Below are 17,421 nucleotides of genomic sequence, written 5' to 3' on the forward strand. Positions count from 1 at the left end.
AGTTCAATCAGGACTCTCCCCCACTGCCACTGGTGGTGGAAGAGGAGTGGGGGGGAGCGCACCGCCCCCGGCAGCACGATCCCGGTAGAGTGCCATCGCGGCTGCCCCCTGCCCGCGCTGGGCACCATGCCCCTGCGGGCGGCGTGCCACACCCCCGGGACGCGTGCCAGCCCCGCCCCCGGCTGCTCTCCACCCCCCTGGTGCCAGAGCATGAAGCTCCGCCACTGCCCACCCCAACACAGGATCCAATCGCAAATTAGTATGGGGATAGGGCTAATGTTTGATCCGGTTTTTTCAGATTGATTAAACATAGGGGAGAGGTGATATTGTCTCAGTGAAATTATGCAATCCTATACATTGTCTGCTCGGAAGTAAGCCCAAATAAGTTCATAAAGGCTTCCTCCCAATTGTGCACAGAATTGGGGTTGGCAGATGAATTTATATCTCAAGGGAGGAATATTGTTTCCAGATTTTCTCTTGGGTTACAAAGCAGCACTATTCAGAGGATTCGGAAGTAGAAAGCTTTTATTGCCCAAATGGCTGAAGTTTTGTCCTTGTACTCAGGTCATGGTCTACATTCCATTTATTCCAGGGATGTCCCACTAAAGTTAAAAAGATTTGCTCCACAGCAAGTGGGCCACGGCTTCTGTGACCAAATATTGAGCCGTATAAAATCCGATTTTCTGTTTTAATTTTTTCCTCAGAGCCAAGGAATCCCTTGAAGTAAATAATTTTCATAAGCACAGTAAATTTGTTTAGCTAACCCTAAACACACAATTTTCATGTCCTTTGAAGTGTGTTTTGTAACGTAAGGGAGCCTTAGGCAACCTTGCATCAACAAGGATAAAGTAAGCAGTTTGGGGGGCGGGGGCGGGGTGGGAATAGACATTTGATGAATCAAAGTTGTAAAAAGTAGGAAGGGACATAGGAAGCTGCTTCATATCAGGACACACCAATAGTCTGTCTAGTTCAGCAGTATTCACTGGCATGCCAGGGTTTCAAAATGGAGTCCCTATCTGGAGATGTTGGGGACTGAACCTCTCACCTTCTGCATGCAAACCTTCTAATGCTCAGTTACAGCCAACAAAGTTAAAAATAATGGGAAATCACTCATACCGATGTTAAACAACATCATCAACGAGCAATTTTACCAAACTAATTGTCTGGTTTTCTCTTTGAAAGGTAATGATCAGCCTCAATGCTTTCCATCCTAATATAAGCCATAACAATGAAAGAAAGACTAAACTGTATCTTGATATCTTTTACCTGTTTAAGAAGATGAACATAATTTGACTTGCTTCCGGGGTTTACAGAGTTCTGCTTAAAAAATCTAAAATCCTAAGGCCAACTGAAAGAAATCATTCAGCCCAAGTGATGCAACAGTGGATAAAGCATTTATCCATATATATCTATATATTCCTATAATAACATATTATTTATACCCACCTATCTGGCTGCATTTCCCCAGCCACTCTGCGCGGCTCCCAACAGATTAAAAACAGAATAAAACATCAAACATTAAAAACTTCCCTAAACAGGGCTGCCTTCAGAGGTCTTCTAAAAGTCAGGTAGTTGTTTATTTTCTTGACATCTGATGGGATGGCATTCCACAGGGCAGGCGCCACCACCGAGAAGGCCCTCTGCTATTCCTTATTGTATATAGCATGTCTATGAGGCCATCTAAGGCAGCCACTTCAGGGAGCAGAATTCAAGGAGAAGTGGCTGAAGTGGATTTTCCGGGGCTATCGTGAGATCTCGCTGGAACTGCAACCACACAACCCTGGTAAATGAGGCTTTGGTAGGTGTGGCAAGTGGGTAGGGCAGGGTGGCACCTTCTCATTTTTCCTCAGGCAATGAAATGGGACAGACCGCCTCTGCTAATTGTCTCAGCTGCCAATTCTAAGCAGCAAGCCCAGCCTCACCCTCATGCTCCCATCTCCTTAAGGGTCAGTTGCGTTTTCAGACCTTTTAACCTCCCCCTTAAATAAATTCAGACAAGACTCAAATTTTGGTTTGGTTTTTGGCAGAATTTAGGCCACAACTTTATTGATTACAGCAAGTGAGTGGTTGCATAGGCTCTGGTTCGACTAGCTCCCTGCACCGTTGCAGGTAGCGCTGACCCAGGGCACCAGCATAGGTCAGCCTATGGATAGGTGGAAAGCCGGGAACAGGCTATGTCCGCCACCCAGATGTTCCCCTGGACTCAGGCAAGGGCACAACCCCTCACAGGGTTGACCAAACCATTGAGTCCCTGGATTCCTTTAGCAGAATACCCTTCCATAGGGATGGCGAGAGCGTCCCCCCATCCCTATTACCTGAACCAGAGCCTATCCGCAACCTTGCAAGTTGTGACGATTTGCTACACGGCAGGAGAAACCCAAATGGCACCAGCCAATCAGCCAAGTGGGGAAAATTCCTGCCGTGCCCCTGTCCCAACAACAGAGGACACATGACAGCATAGCAAGGTCAAGCGCAAAAAAGCCCTAAAAGTAGGGAGAGGTGGGCGGGTGTTCCGATGCACTATGCCAAAAGAGGGAGCTCTGGGTCATGTGCATAGGTATTTATAGGTCCCTTGATCTGTTTAGGCTGCATCCCATTGGCCTGATTACACCCTGCATCAAGAGACATACCAATCGGGTGCTGTGGCTGTTAATCATACCCACCCACAACACAGGGTTTGGTTGGAAGGCTTCACCGCAACAGGTGCCCTCTGACCTGATATACCAAATCTCTCCCGATAATCTCCTTTGGGAAGGGCCATAGGTTAATGGTAGCTCATCTGCTATGTACGCAAGAAGTCCTACAACTCCTGGCACCTCAAGGTAGTGCTAGAAGAGAAGCCTTCTGAAATCCTGGATAGCTTCTGCCAGTCCATATAAACAGTACTGAGCTCAATGGACCAATGTTTTGACTCGGGATAAGGCAGTTTCCTATGTTCCTCCCCAATATGAACACCATTCCTCACTCTTAATAGGTGAAGTGCATCATATGTTTTCCTACTTAGGCCTTCCTATGTGGTACTTACATATTTAGCAGGAATTTAAGCATTTCGTAAGTGTAATGCCATATATTGTCTATTATCGGAAAAATTTGCCCTTGACATAGAAACTTTCATGAACATTATTTGAAAAGAGAAATCATCAAGATACCATGTAATGTTCTCCAACTTTGGTTATTTGACACTCCTGGTTACTTAGGTTTCATTACCTTTTCATGTATCTATTTTATTTATATCTATCATCTGTCTTCTATCTATCATCTATCATCTATCATCTATCATCTATCTATCTCGCTCTTTACTGGTCTATACTTTACAAACAATATATTTACTGAGTATACTAAAGATTTCGTGGTCTCCTAGCCATGAAATGAATTAAAGTTTCACCGTATTTCATTTTGGCCTAAACGGGCAAATTCTGACTTGTTAAATTACTTGTCATAACAGATCTTTCATTTGTTTCTCTACCAATTTGTTTCTCACATTCTCGTTGACTAGTGTGTCAATCAAAGTCCACAGACAAACAATAAACATTGCTTAGTCTCCGGATAATTACTACTAATTTTATCATTAAAACAAATTTGTAATGTATCCTTTCTGGGGGGGGGGGTGATGGTTAGAAACTTAGGAATTTCACATAACTGACAAAGCAAAATGAAGATTTAAAGAGACTCTGATATACACACATCTCCCAAACCTCGCAGCTCGTGCAATTTCTGTATGTTTTCTTTTCCATTACTCTTGATTAGTGAGATACTTGGGAATAAATAGAAGAGCTCTCATTTATAATTAGGCGCCTGTCCTGTCTGATTAGTTCATTCATCTAGAATGACACCGAATCTTGATGTCCTGAAGGGAAAAAAAGTGTTGATTGTTATACTACCAAGGAGAAAACACACTTGAGAATAGAAAAGGTTTTGCTGAGCCCCCAAACCATTGTAAGAAAGGCTGGTTCTTGTGCTCGGTGAACACCAAAGTGCTCACCCCTAAAAACATTTGTGGCCATTAAAGGTTGAAGTCAAACACTCAGGAATCCTCAAGAAGCTCTTTGAGTGTTCAGCTTTAATGCTCAAAAGATGCAAAAACACACCATCACTGCCCCTCAAGGTTAAACAAAAAACACTTCATGTTGGTGAAGGCTAGCAGAGGAAGAAGAATTATAGAGTTGGAAGGGACTCTGAGATCCAACAATGACTAGAGAAACCTCTTGAGGTAAGTCAGTCTCCACATACCTGAGAGCTAGCATGTTATACCATGGAACACTTCTTAATGAGTACACATGTATAGGAACAGACAGACAGACAGACAGACAGACAGACAGACAGACAGACACACACACACACACACACACACACACACACACAAGCCTCTGCTGCTAGGGAAGCTGCGATCAGCTTAAAAGTCCAACTGGGAAGAAGATGGGATAGCAGATGGAAGAGGGCAGGGCAGGTGGAAACAGAATTATGGTTTGGGGACATCTCAATATGGGCTATACCCACTGCAACTGAAATTTCAGAATTGGTGCATACCCAGTTTGCATCTATGTGGGGAAGGGACTGATGCGCACCAGCACATTATGTGCTTTAATCAAATCAGAGCGCACAAAGACATCCTGATTTCATCTAATAATGATGGCAATTATCAAATTGCTCAAATGCTAAAGCCATATTCAGGCATTGCATTGCATGCATTGGACTATATGACCCTTGGGGACCCTTTAACTCTTTGATTCTAGACATTCAAAGAAAACACAGAGGAATGAAGAATGGAGGGGGTGCAGACTCTCTCTCTCTCTCTCTCTCCCTCTCTCTCTCTCTCTCTCTCTCTCTCTCACACACACACACACGTATGTGAAGACAATACTGAGCCAGATGGACTAATGGCAGTAACATGACTATCAACTTTACTATATAGTTTCAACTTCAAATATTCAATATATTTCTTAAAATTTATGTTCAGTAGTAATCATACAGCAGTAGAATATATATGTAGAAGTTTCACTTCTCATTCAGAATTGAAGGGTTGTACGATATCGAGCTATTTCAGTGGGGCATCTGAAAGGAATTTATAAATATGTATGCCCAAAGCATACATATTGAAATGTTTTGTCACATGGATAGCCAATTCATTGCTCGATTATATTTGCTGCCTAAATTAATATATCTCTATTTCAGATGTACTGTAAATAAGAGCTGACACTTCCTGACAACTTAAACAAGGAACAGGATTTCTAATTTAAGATTCCCCCAAAGGAGAATTTACAGTTTTCTGAAGGGGATGGGGTTAAATAGTTCAGGGGGGGGGGAATACACCAGTAGACAAAATTCGCATTCAATGCCCTCTAGCTTCCAGTTACAAATCATCTGTCTTCTGGCTGAATTCAATTTAGTCCAGAGATCTCACCACTTGCCTTCAGTGCAAATTGGGGAGTAGTAGTAGTCGTAGTAGTCATAGTAGTAGTAATAATAATAATAATCCTGAATTATAACTCCTGCCTAGTACTTATCCTTCTGAAAGGATAGAAAATCCCGTAAGCAAGCCAGCAAGATGGGTTCTGGGTTTTGCCCTTTTTAATATGTACATCCCTAAACTGTACCAATGTGAATTTATGTTCTCACTTGCTTCCCTTCACCCCAGGACCTTTTTATGTGTGCATTCTTTCTCAGGGTAGAGTTTTAATTAAAACAATGTTTTCAGCTAATCCCATGAGAGAAATTTTAGGAACGAAAACTCTACATCTATCCCTCCCTAGCTAATTCTGCCAGGAATGCCTGTTGAAAGTAATCAAATAAACTTGGAAGGAAACATTGACAAAACGTCACTATTAAAATTGTTGAGGTGGGGGCATGCTATTCTTTAGAGTTCACTGTGCGGTCAGGCGGAGTCCCCCAAAGCCCCCAGGCAGCCCCCGAGTGGAATGATGACACAAGACCACGTTCTATGGGATTAAAATTGGCCACAACTTTATTAAAATTCAGATGTAGGGAGACCTTGGCTCAGGCATTGGGCGTATATCCTTCCCCGCCCCCAGCCGGGGATCTGGGGGACAACAGGGTTATCCAGCATGTGTGGGGGTTGGGCTAGCTCTGGAGAACATATGTTCAAGCAGATATCCCGCCCCACTCGATCGCCACCGCTGGAGGGGGAGGGCAATGACAGTCTATTGCGTATGGTCAATGCCTCCCCCCAGCCCCATTTACAGGAACCCTGTTATCGTCGCCGCAATGGGGGCGGGGGGTCACCGCCCCATGCCCCCCCATTTATGTAGATGACTAAAGGATTCCGCCCAAGGCCTGCACCCGCCAAAGTTGTGGCGAATTGCTACGGGAAAGGCGAAACCTGGCAATGCAGGGAAATTCCTTTCCGGCCCTTCAACAGCAGCCTTGTAGTAGCGGAGTGGAGTGTGGGAGAGCTCTGGAGCCGTCGACCGCTTCGCAGGAATGACTCTGCTTCAGCCGTGTGCAGGTAAGGTTACCTCCTCCTACCTGGCCAATCCCCTGGCAATGCCTCCCCAAGCTGGATTGGACAGGTAACTGCGTGGGCGGAGTCCACCAGTATCCAGCCCGGGAAGACAGTGCTGGCCTCCAAACTTCCAGTGCTGCCTCAAGGATTCCAGGGGGCTGCATGCGACCGCGCAAAATGTGCCTCCCCTTTTATGTGGGGAACGGTCATTATTCTACTGTATAACATTGAATGCACTGAAATGATGGCATTGGGGGAGGGGGAAGGGGGGAAGCCCATAGAAGCCTATTCAAGTTTCCGATGTGATTATTCCTACGTATTCAGTCCCTCCTAGGTTACCTTACTGTGGGTCTCAGGCCAGTGACGGCTGAGGGAAAGTGAGTGAAGCAAAAGTGGGTGGAGTAAATGAGTGTTAATACGTTCATATATCCCTCACTATTCTTCGTGTGCCTCCTCCTCGAGAGGTCAGGAGGGTGGCAACATGAGAACGAGCCTTTTCTGCAGTGGCTCCCTGTTTGTGGAATGCTCTCCCCAGGGAAGTTCGCCTGGCACCTTCACTATACACCTTTAGGCGCCAGGCAAAAGATTCCTTTTTAACCAGGCCCTTGCCTGACTTGATCTACATCCTATACCCTTTTTAAGATGCTGGCTCTTTTCGTGTGTGTGTGTGTGTGTGTGTGTGTGTGTGTGTGTGTGTGTGTGTTATTGGGTTGCTGTTTTTATTATTATTATTATCATTATTTTGATTTGAGACCTTCGGGTATAGGGCGGTATAGAAATTAAATTAATAATAAATAATAATAATTCCCCATCCAGGCAAACCAGAAGCATGATAGAATTGAGGGGCAAAATCTAGCCAAGGAAAATCACCCCAAGAGGGCCAGTGTGGGTGTGGCTATGGAGACTGGGTTGCCATGGGGACAGTCCTGAAGGACAGATGGATAGGCCTGTGCAGGGGGCTGGGTCACATCCAGTTTATGAGCATCACATGAGTCTTTTCCATACAGTACCAAGCTGGATCACTGTAGAGCGAAACTGCAGGCAGTTGTTACTGGGGCACAGGGCAGTTTTCTCCTTAACTTAGGGAGCCAGACCATTCTGAATTTAGAGGGAGGCAACCCAGGTGACTACCAGGGCACAGAACGTGGTTGTTAGGTTCTCCTGGGCCGTGTTACTGAACTGCACAATCAGCAGCAGAAGCAAATATAAGAAAACTTCATTTGTGAAGCTGCCAAAATTGATCTCTGTGGCCAGCCTTGCATTAAGGCTCTCTTTTTATTATTCACAAGAAAATCTATCACATCAGTGAACCATGCAACAGATAGTGTTCATGGAAGCGCTTGTTATCAGATCCATGTGTGCAGATGATGCTTGCCAGTCCTTGGACCTGCCACAGTTTCTGAGGAGCTGAACCGTACTCACTGAGCACAAGTAAGAGCCTTCCTTCTACAATGAGCTGAAACTGGGACAGGCAGGTTGCAAAGCATCCTGATAGTTGCTCAGTTTGAAATGGGTTCGAGGGCTTTTGCAGTTGTCAGACTATTCCAGATTTCCTGATTGCAAAAACCAGGCTTCGAAATGCTCGAGTCATACCAAGAGGCTCACTAACAAGCATCTTCTATGAGTGGGAAATTGAGTCTAGCAGTACTTAAGGCAAGCAGCCTTGGATAATGATGATTAGGAGTGAAAATACTGGAAACCAGAAGGAGGGGGGGCACATTTTCTCCCCCCCCCCCCTTAGCAAAACAAGAAGAAGACTCTGTACTCAACCTGAAAGCATCCCTGAAGTAAGTGAAAAGGAATGCGGTGGAGGGAGTAATAGGATGGTGACTCAGTCTACATGTTAACAAGATTTGGTTTCCCAAAGTTTGTTTGTTTATATTTAAAAGCCACTTAATAACAAAAACTTTCCAAGAAGTGTATTGCTTCTGTGCTCTATGCTTCCTCCCACTGAAGCATCTGGAAGATTTTGTGTCTTTCATTGAATAAACTGCACCATCGCAATAACCTCAGGAAATGTTTTTTCATTTGAAAGGTTGCAAGGAGACAGGGGTGTCAGCTACAGAGTGCTTGAACTATCTAGAGATCTGCCACAGCAAGAACAGCAAGAACATTTGTTCAGTTGTATCTGCTACATTTTCACAAGTTTCTTTTTAAACTGAGGAGCAACAAGTGCTTGCAATCAAAAATCATTCTTATCAGTGTATGCTAGTAATCAGATCTAGTGAATCCCAGTAGATACAGGGAGCAAAGGTTGGCTGCATTACCATAAAGATGTTAGCAGTTGGAACTCTGTCTTGACAATGACTGCTCCCCACATTAAATAGGGGTGCCTTTTGCATGGTCGCACGCAGCCTCCCCCCCCGATCCCATGCGGATCCTGGCAGTCCAGCTTGGATTCGACCCCCCCCCCCCAGGCTGGACACCTGGAGGTAGCCGCCTACCTCTGCCAGTTACCCAATCCCAGCTGGGGAGGCGTTTCCAGGAGAGAGTTGGCCAGGTAAGAGGAGGGATCGACCTGCCCACACAATAGTGGGCGGAACTTACCTGGGGGTTCTCGGTCGGCTTCAGAGCTTCTCCCACCCTGCCCTCCCTCAATTAAGCCTTTTCTCGCAGGGTAACCTTCACAGGTACGTGGGTGCTGCTACGTTATGGTCACTGTTGAAGGGCCAGAAATGAATTTTCCTGCATTGGCAGGTTTTGCCTTCCCCGTAGCAAAAAGTCACAACTTTGGCAGTTTCAGGCCTTGGGCAGAATCCTTTAGTCTATCTTCCCTAAATGGGAGGGGGGGCGTGAAGCGGTGGCCCACACCCCTCCCCCTGCGGCAGTGATCCCAGGGTTCCCCGTCAAAGGGGTTGTTTTGAGGGAGTCATTTGCCATGGGTCAATAGGTCTCCCCTGCGTTGCAGCGAAATGGAAGGGGGGCGGGCTCTCTGCTTGAACAGACGTTCCCCAGAGCCAGCCCAATCCCCACACATTTTGGATAACAGTGATGTTCCCCAGATTCCCGGCCGGGGGCTGGGAGGGATAAACACCTAATGCCTAAGCCAAGGTCTCCTTACATCTGAAGTTTTAATAAAGCTGTGGTCAAAATTTTAAACCTATAACACATTATCTTGATTACAGGTAGGTAGCCGTGTTGGTCTGGGTCGAAGTAAAATAAAAAAAATTTCCTTCAGTAGCACCTTAAAGACCAACTAAGTTTTTATTTTGGTATGAGCTTTTGTGTGCATGCACACGAAAGCTCATACCAAAATAAATACATTATCTTGAATCATTATTCCACCCGGGTGTTGCCTGGGATTGGGGGGGGGTGTCTCTGCCTGTCCACGCAATTCAGTGGAAAAGAAACACCCCATAGCCCCATACTTAATTTATAATGGTGCTGAGCTTGGTGCTGAAAAAATGAAGCTGTGGCAGGAAAAGGCTACATTACTAAAGTAGGTTGCGGTCACCTAAGAATTATGTATTTCTACATGACCAAAGCTAGGGGACCTTATAAAACTGGATTTCCACAGATAAACAAGGTAATTAATGTAGCCAGAAATTCTTCTGGTTTCCTGCCCTTGCTTCATTTGTTTGACACTGGAAGAGATTAAGTTAGCAGCAAAATCATTTTGGGGATTCAGGTTCTCTCTCTTTTTTTGTTCTATATTGTTTCTTTCTTGCTTTGTGAGCAATAGATCAACCATTCACAGGTAACAGTGAAAATGGTGCACATGTTTTCCCCCCTAGCATCTTTAAATATTTGTGGTTGGTTGTTTATTATATTATATTTGAGCAGTCTTTTTAAAAATTTGGAGGCTCTTGGAAACCACTGGCATGCTGGGGTATGTGTGAACCTTGAGGAGCCTGTATGTGACACAGGTTAGGTGACCCTTATCTATATACATCAGAGTGGGTCTTTTGTTTTAATTGCCATATGTCTTCATCTGTCACAAGCTGTTTGTCAAGACAGGCAGACGCTTCCTAATAAAATCCCCAAATACACAGTAAAAATATTAATGAGCTGGAGCAATGAGGTGTTTGATTGATAGTGGCATCAACTCCATCTCGGAAGACAGAGTAATCAAGAAACATTTTGAAAGACTGTATGTCACTCAACCCTTAGAGTATTGTTTCTTCTTGGGAAAACTAATTTAGCTTGTACAGAAAACACCAAAGAAATATGAAATAAGAGTGGGTTGGTTGGATTTTGGGCATCACACGGCAGGACAGAGTCTCAAACAACTACGTGCTCTCCCAAGTCCATCTTCTCAGCATGTTTGCACTTTTGTCTCATCAACATCTACGTTGGCTTGGTAATGTCCACAGAATGGAAGATGGAAGGATCCCCAAGGACATGCTCTATGGGGAGCTGGCTTCAGAAGAAATGCCATTATGCACCTGTGGCAGCAAAACTGGATGCCTTCATTTGCCCCACCAGCAATAGAACATGTCTCTCCCATGTCAGGCTCTACAGCCACAGCAGACACTGTAACTCTCCAATGGTTTGACTTTACCCATGAAGGCACATTCTTCCATTGTCTCTTGAGGCAGATGGATACCAATGGTTGGGTTGTTCTGATTAATTTTATGTAGACTTGCAAGTTGTATACATATAATGGACAAGTGAAACTAATATTTATGTGAAAGGGTGCTCGGTTTGCTTCTAGGGGCACTCATATATTTTTTTTAAAAAATTAATTAATAATGTGCCTTCCTGAAATTCCAACTTCATGAGGTTGATCTGAAACATCTTATAGGAACATTAACAGTTTCACTAGGTGGTTTCCTGAAATATAAGTTTATGATGAATGCACCATTGTTTTCCTGGTTATTCTACATTTGAAAAATATGCATTGCTTTATAACATTCTGGACCTATTGGAGAATCACTTTAGCTTTAGTATGATTGTGTTAATTAATTGATGCAAAATAGTGGACAAGCAAGGCACACAGATCACTTTGGCCATGGGGTTGATAAGCTCATGCCACCTTCAGGGTGGGAGGAAGCTGTGAAACTGGAGGTGGTATAAGCTTATCATCCAAATGACAAAGTGATCTGCTGCATTGCTTGCCATCAACCAGCATTCATTAATTCAAGTTAAAAGAGAATCCAAGGTCCATAACATTCAAAGCTCCCTCCCTCCCTCCCTCCCCCCCTCTCTCCCTCTCATATATAATACAGTGTCAGTCTGAGTGTAAAGTAACTGCCAAATGTCAGTTTACATCTGGATAAATGAAAGAAAGGAGAGAGAGGCTTGCTTTAGACCAGTTGTTAGCAAACCCTTTTCCCCCATGGACCACTTCAAAATTGCCGATGGTCCTGGAAGACCACTTAATGTTTTTTTCTGCCGGTTGCAGGAATTGTAATGCTACTTCTTTTGTTTCTTATATGTTGTATTTCATTGTATTATGATTTGAATTCCACGGAATTCAAATTGTAATACAGTAAAATGCAATATAAGAAATTAAAGAAGCAATAAAATACAATAAAATACGAATACGAATATGAATATGGAATGTGGTGGGTGAGCTGTCTCCCATTTTCAATCGCAAATCAACAGACATGTTGCATTGTTGCAGGCTGCCCGAAGGAAGGCTGTGGACCACTGGTAGTCTACTATTTGGGAATCCCTACTTCAGACATGTAGAAGCTTGGGCTCACCTCTCTTCCCCTCTCCAATGTGGCTCTAAGGAGGAGACTTCCTGTTTTTCTACTAGCTGTGGTTCACATTTGCATATTGAGGGAAGGACTGTATCTCAATGTGTTGCATGCAAAAGATCCTAGGTTTGATCTCCAGGTAGGATTGGAGAGAAAAGCTGTGTGATACCTTGGAGAACGGTTGTCAGTCAGTGTTGACAATACTGAACTAGATGGATCAATGAGTTGGTATAAGATGGCTTCATATGATCCCACATCCCCAAAGGACAAACTGGTTGATTTAATCATATTTATTTAAACAGACACATAAGCAAGGAACAAAATATGGCTTAATAGCCCACATGACCTTTTTAAACATAACAATAAATTGAAGTTAGTGAAAATCAGGAAGTGAATGATTCCAATCTCCCAGCCTCACCAAGAGGGAGGGAGCAGCACATGAGCCATAGTTTAGCATTATGGAGAGACAGAAGGAAGAGAAGGCAGCTCTAAGAAAACTTGTTAGCAGAAGGTACAAGGGTGCTTTTGTTTGATGTTGCTGTGAGCCTGGGACTGATAAGTGTTTTGTGCACCGAGCTACAACAGTGAACAGTTGAAGATTGTTCAACCCAAGCCCATCATAGAACAGGTTGAATACGACCTTCTTGATCAGATGCCTCACCTGCGTGCACAAGACGGCAGGCTCGGTCACTCTTCCAATCTGATATGGCTTTCAGATGGTACTGCAGAGATGTGCCAGAATAAAGTGTGGCCATTAACCCTTGGGAACCCCCTGTCACCTGCCACAATGTCTGCTTAGCACTGATATCAAATGTAAAACTTTTCTTTTGACATATTTCAGCTCTTTTCCATTGCAGCATGGTTTTGATGATCTGCATTCTGTGAATATTAATGAAGTAAATTATCTCTGAACTCTTCCAACTGTGCCCAGACAACAGGAACCCACATGCCTCATTAGACTCCCGCCGAGCAAAAATGTTAAAGTGGCTTTTCTTTTAATTTTAATTAAAACAAATTGGATAGACTTTTTGATTTTCCAAAAATAATCATCACCAAAATTACTTAAAGCTCACACCCTTTGAAGTTAGATACAAAATAACTCTTGTTAAGTGACATGGGTGGGCTCATTTCCACCACTTTGGCCTCCAGCCTTAGCTATGGCCAAGAGTTATCTCTAGGTCCATGGTAATGACATACTATTCATGAATATACCCCTGATGTAGCCTTCCTGGTGCCTGGGGAGTGTCCTTTGTCTGTGTGGAGCTGGCTTCTTCTAACCCCAGCCTCCTTCCTATCCAGTTTCTTAGGGAAATATTTGTTCCATAGTTTTTATTATTTAAAAGCATTTGCAAAAAAAAAAAAACAGCTCGTTTTGGGGTCATAACACTATCATCATCCGTAGACTACCATGTCATGAGTAAAATGTGCCCAGGTTATGAGAGTGATATACCTGAAGGAGCATCTCCACCCCCATTGTTCTACCCGGACCCTGAGGTCCAGCGCCGAGGGCCTTCTGGCAGTTCCCTCGCTACGAGAAGCCAAGTTACAGGGAACCAGGCAGAGGGCCTTCTCGGTAGTGACACCCACCCTGTGGAATGCCCTCCCACCAGAGGTCAAAGAGAACAACAATTACCAGACCTTTAGAAGGCATCTTAAGGCAGCCCTGTTTAGGGAAGGTTTTAATGTTTGATGGATTTCTGTATTTTAATGTTTTGTTGGAAGCTGCCCAGAGTGGCATTATTATTATTATTATTATTATTATTATTATTATTATTATTATTACAGGGCAATCTTTCAGGTCACTTGTTCCAAGTTGTTCAGGGCTTTATATGTTCACAACAAAACCTTGAGCAAGGCCTGATAGCTGATTGACTGCCAGTAGCCTCGATGCTTTTTGGAGATCACGGTTCCTCAGTACTGCTCATGCATCTAGTCACCTGCCCCTTTCCACTACATGCTTTTCTTCCGCAAGCAGAATTGGTTTTTATTCCATGAATGATTTTTCTTCTTCAGATTTCCCCCTTCTGAAATGATCCCTTAGTTTCTGAGAACATATCTTCGTGGGGAGCAAGGGAGAGGATTGAGCAGCCCGGTGGCAAGAACGGTGGGGCAAGTCTCTTTGTCGCAATAGATGTAGGGCTCAATTCAGCTCAAATGAAGCACATGAGTGTCTCAGCGATTTCAAATGGGATCTCAAATGGGAGATGAGCTGAACTCTCTTCCATTATGCATGTGCTTATCTCTCCCCCCATTGATGTCAATGAGACCTCAATGTGCTTCAGTTTGATTGGATTGTGCCCTTACATTTTTATTTCGGCACTTCAGTGAGCTGATGAATATGTAAATATGGGAAGAGCCATAATTGTATTTCTCAGGGATAAGTCTGGTTCATTGATCATTACATTCTTTCCCAGCAAACCTCATGATAAATTTTTCCTGTATTCTGAATTGTATCGTTAGGATTTGTAGGAACCTCTCAAGGCAGTATTAGAATATGAGGCAGCTGGGTAAATCGTAATGAGATTGCTTGGAACATCCTAGCATAATGAGACAGGTGTGAGCCTGACGGGCAAACACATGGATAGTCATGAGTTTTCCATGAAAGCCGTCTGCAGGGACCTCCTTGCAAAAGAACGAAACCGGAGGAGGAGGCTCACAGCAGCCCTCAGAGGCAGGCATGGTTGTCATCAAAAGAAACTTTATAAGATCCTTGCATTAGCCATGCCCCCCCCCCCGTCCCTAACACCCAGGTGGATACTTGCAAGTACTTCTCTCCAGAAATGGACATGTTGGCAATAATGGTCAATGTTTTGTGGGAGGGGGCATGTCTAGCTAAATAAGAAATCATCTGTTAACTAATAAGGACCTACTTGTGTGCACCTGGCTGGAATTCTGCTTCTCAACAGCAGTAACATAAAGGTTGTCATATTACATGCACTAATTGGGGTTGCCGTTTATATACAGAAGAATGTTTCCACGATGCATTTAGAGTTGGCCAATAGCCACTGCCAGCAGATGTCTCGGAATCGCTCGGAATCCAGGAGGAATAGCGCCTGCAAGGTAAGAACAGATTTCTTTTCTTTTTCTTTCTTTCTTCTTCTTTTTTGAAATGTAAAATGGATGGGATGTGTTCCAGCAGCATGAGATATTTTACACAGAAAGAATCAGGTTTTCAATTGGTGCACGCTAGCTGAATGTCAGTTCCTGAGTTCCAGGGTTCACAGGTACCTAGAGGCAGAAAGGTCTGTGGCTGGAATGGAGACTTGGCTTGTTCCCTCAAGCCGGCAGCCACAATTCATTAAGCCTAAACCACATCCCTAATAGATGTTTACCTAACCCTTTTCAAAGGTTCCAGTAATGGGAAGTTGCCTTGTCTTCTCAGCTTCCTCCACTGGCCTAAATAAGTGTTTTCTTGGGTTGGTTCCTTATGCAGCAAAAAAGAAAAAAGAAAAAAAGGGGGGGAGCAACCTTTTCTCCTGGGGCAACAGAAGGCACAGTTAAATAAAGTCTTCAGCTTATATGTGCATCAGCATTGTGACCGCCAATACTGTATTCACTTTACCTAGATGGTGCTGCAAGGAGTGTCTGCAATATTTACCAAGACTGATCATTATCTATTTAAATGTTTTTAAACCACCTTCCATTCATACCATGAAGGTTCTTAAGTGGGCACATAGATAAGATCAAAACAAACCAGCAATAAGCACATAAAAATGCACTTAGCCAAATGTGTTTTCCCCCCAAAATAGTTTGATGAACAACCAGTGGCTTAGGAATAGATGGTTAGGTAAAGGTAAAGGACCCCTGGTTGGTTAAGTTCAGTCAAAGATGGGGTTACAGCGCTCATCTCGCTTTCAGGCTGAGGGAGCCGCCATTTGTCCACAAACAGCTTTCCAGGTCATGTGGCCAGCATGACTAAAATGCTTCTGGTGCAATGGAACACTGTGACAGAAACCAAAGCGCATGGAAACACCATTTACCTTCCCACCACAACGGTACCTATTTATCTACTTGCACTGGCATGCTTTCGAACTGCTAGGTTAACAGGAGCTGGGACAGAGCAACAGGAGCTCACCCTGTTGTGCGGATTTGAACCGCTGACCTTCTGATCAGCAAGCCCAAGAGGCTCAGTGGTTTAGACCACAGCGCCACCCTGCATCCTGAAGAGATGGTTAATGCTTAAACAGCACAGAAGGTTTGAGGTTTGAGGTTTGACTAAACCTCTACTGCAGGGAAGCTTTCTTATTCTGTTAAGGGTCACATTCTCTCACAAATGTTGGAAGCCACATGTGGACAAGGGCTAGAGCCAAAGGTCAACTGAGTTTGAAGTGCTGCAGGATTGCAAACCACCACCCCCATGTGCACACACATATCATTGCCATGACAAAGGGTGGTAAAATGATGCCCCGCTTTTTCAATGTGGTTCAAAATTCTAGGGCATGGGTTGCAGAAACATAATTGGGGTGTCCATTCTTAAGATCTGGACTGCAACACACCTGGATGGGAGATTGCTAGTGGAAACTTTACATCTATGGAGCAACAGTGTGCAGAAGTGGTTAGAGTGTTGGACTAAGACCTGGAAGACTCAAGTTATAATCTCCACTCAGCCATGAAACTCCTTGGATGACCTTGGTCACTCCCTGCCCCTCAACCCAACCTAACTCACAGGGTTGTTGTGAGGATAAAATGGGGAGAGGGAGAACCTTGTACACCACCTTGGGTTCTTGGATGCTCACCATAAATTCTTTGAAAGAAAGATGGCATATAAATTGAATTAGTTAATAGTATGGACACATGGATATGCAAATCTTATTAGTGACTGAACCTACCGGTATTAATAATCAGGGTTAATTAATCTGAAATAAAAAAACAGATTCACAAAAAATTCAAAGAGTCCCCTGTTCATATAAACCAACAAGTGGCTAATACCTTGAAAGAACAGGCATTTTGCATTAACAGCTTGATACTGTCCATTTGTCTCTTGTTGAGAGTGCTCGCTGAACAGCTTGAAACCATATTAACATGCCCATTAATCATTTTCATAAGAATTGGACATGTGCCACAACTCTTATTGCTTAGTAATCAAGCAATTCTTTTTTTCTTTTTGTTCCAGGCAAGTGTGTCTGAATAAATTTCTGTGTTTTCTTTTATACTGCATATGGCAGAAGTGGGCAACCTTTTTATTCAGGCTTAGGACTGCAGACCCTCATAGGACACCTTCTAAGGGTCTCATGACTATGGTGGGAAGGACCATAGCCACCCCTACTGTCTTTATGACACAGCCTCCCTCTGTCAAAAGATATACAAATACAAATA

This window comes from Zootoca vivipara, chromosome 2 (genome assembly GCF_965207765.1).
Source record: "Zootoca vivipara chromosome 2, rZooViv2.hap1.1, whole genome shotgun sequence".
NCBI classification, from domain to species: Eukaryota; Metazoa; Chordata; class Lepidosauria; order Squamata; family Lacertidae; genus Zootoca; species Zootoca vivipara.